Source organism: Triticum dicoccoides, chromosome 1B (genome assembly GCF_002162155.2).
Source record: "Triticum dicoccoides isolate Atlit2015 ecotype Zavitan chromosome 1B, WEW_v2.0, whole genome shotgun sequence".
In the NCBI taxonomy this organism is placed as follows: Eukaryota; Viridiplantae; Streptophyta; class Magnoliopsida; order Poales; family Poaceae; genus Triticum; species Triticum dicoccoides.
The window spans coordinates 592,852,224-592,854,538 of record NC_041381.1 but is presented as its reverse complement, the minus strand read 5'-3'; positions in this window follow the sequence as shown (position 1 = coordinate 592,854,538).

Genomic DNA, 2,315 nt, shown 5'->3' with positions numbered 1-2,315 from the left:
CTAATGACTGGAGTAGGCATCTCGGAGTTGGAATATACACTTTGATGAGATGATCAAAGATTTTGGGTTTATACAAAGTTTATGAGAAACTTGTATTTCCAAAGAAGTGAGTGGGAGCACTATAGAATTTCTGATGAGTATATGTTGTTGACATATTGTTGATCGGAAATGATGTAGAATTTCTGGAAAGCATATAGGGTTATTTGAAAAGTGTTTTTCAATGGAAAACCTGGAATAAGCTATTTGAACATTGAGCGTCAAGATCTATAAGGATAGATAAAAAACGCTTAATAATACTTTCAAATGAATACATACCGTGACAAGATTTTGAAGGAGTTCAAAATAGATCGGCAAAGAAGGAGTTCTTGGCTGTGTTATAAGGTATGAGTATTGAGTAAGACTCAAGACCTGACCACGGCAGAAAAGAGAGAAAGGACGAAGGTCATCCCCTATGCTTTAGACGTAGGCTCTACAGTATGCTATGCTGTGTACCGCACCTGAGGTGTGCCTTGCCATGAGTCAGTCAAGGGGTACAAGAGTGATCCAGGAATGAATCACAGGACAATGGTCAGACTTATCCTTAGTAACTAATGGACTAAGAAATTTTTCGATTATGGAGGTGGTAAAAGAGTTCGTTGTAAAGGGTTACCTCGATGCAAACTTTGACACCAATCCGGATGATTCTGAGTAGTAAACCGGATTCGTATAGTAGAACAATTATTTGGAATAGCTCCAAATAGAGCGTGGTAGTTGCAGGATGACATAGAGATTTGTAAAACACACACGGATCTGAAAGGTTCAGATTCGCTGACTAATAACCTCTCTCACAAGCGAGATATGATCAAACTCCATGAGTGTTGAATTCATTACAATCACATAGTGATGTGAACTAGATTATTGACTCTTGTGCAAGTGGGAGACTGTTGGAAATATGCCCTAGAGGCAATAATAAATTGGTTATTATTGTATTTCCTTGTTCATGATAATTGTCTATTGTTCATGCTATAATTGTATTGACCGGAAACCGCAATACATGTGTGAATACATAGACCACAACATGTCCCTAGTGAGCCTCTAGTTGACTAGCTCGTTGATCAATAGATGGTCATGGTTTCCTGACCATGGACATTGGATGTCATTGATAACGGGATCACATCATTAGGAGAATGATGTGATGGACAAGACCCAATCCTAAGCATAGCACAAGATCGTGTAGTTCGTTTGCTGAAGCTTTTCTAATGTCAAGTATCATTTCCTTAGACCATGAGGTTGTGTAACTCCCTGATACTGTAGGAGTGTTTTGGGTGTACCAAACGTCACAACGTAACTGGGTGACTATAAAGGTGCACTACAGGTATCTCCGAAAGTATTTGTTGGGTTGGCATGAATCGAGACTGGGATTTGTCACTCTATATGACGGAGAGGTATCTCTGGGCCCACTCGGTAATGCATCATCATAATGAGCTCAATGTGACTAAGTAGTTAGTCACGGGATCATGCATTACGCAATGAGTAAAGTGACTTGCCGGTAACGATATTGAACGAGGTATTGGGATACCGACGATCGAATCTCGGGCAAGTAACATACCGATTGACAAAGGGAATTGTATACAGGATTGCTTGAATCCCCGACATCGTGGTTCATCCGATGAGATCATCATGGAACATGTGGGAGCCAAGATGGGTATCCAGATCCCGCTGTTGGTTATTGACCGGAGATCTGTCTCGGTCATGTCTGCATGCTTCCCGAACCCGTAGGGTCTACACACTTAAGGTTCGATGACGCTAGGGTTATAAGGGAAGTTTGTATGTGGTTACCGAATGTTGTTCGGAGTCGCGGATAAGATCCTGGACATCATGAGGAGTTCCGGAATGGTCCGGAGGTAAAGAATAATATATAGGAAGAGAGGTTTTGGCCACCGGAAGTATTTTGGGGGTCACCGGTAATGTACCGGGACCACCGAAGGGTTCCGGGGTCCACCGGGAGGGGCCACCAGCCTCGGAGGCTTGCATGGGCCTAGAGTGGGAAGGAACCAGCCCCAGAGTGGGCTGGTGCGCCTCCCACCAAGGCCCAAGGCGCAGCTAGGAGGGGAGAGGGGAAACCCTAGGCGTAGATGGGCCTAAAGGCCCACCCTAGGGCGCACTCCCCTCTCTCCCCCTCTTGGCCGCCCCCTCCATCCCATCTAGGGCTGCCACCCCCCTAGGGGTGGGAACCCTAGAGGGGGCGCACCCTCCTCCCCTCCTCTATATATAGTGGGGGTTTTGGGGCTGCCAAGGATGCGAGTCTCTCTCTCTCTCTCTCTCTCTCTCTCTCT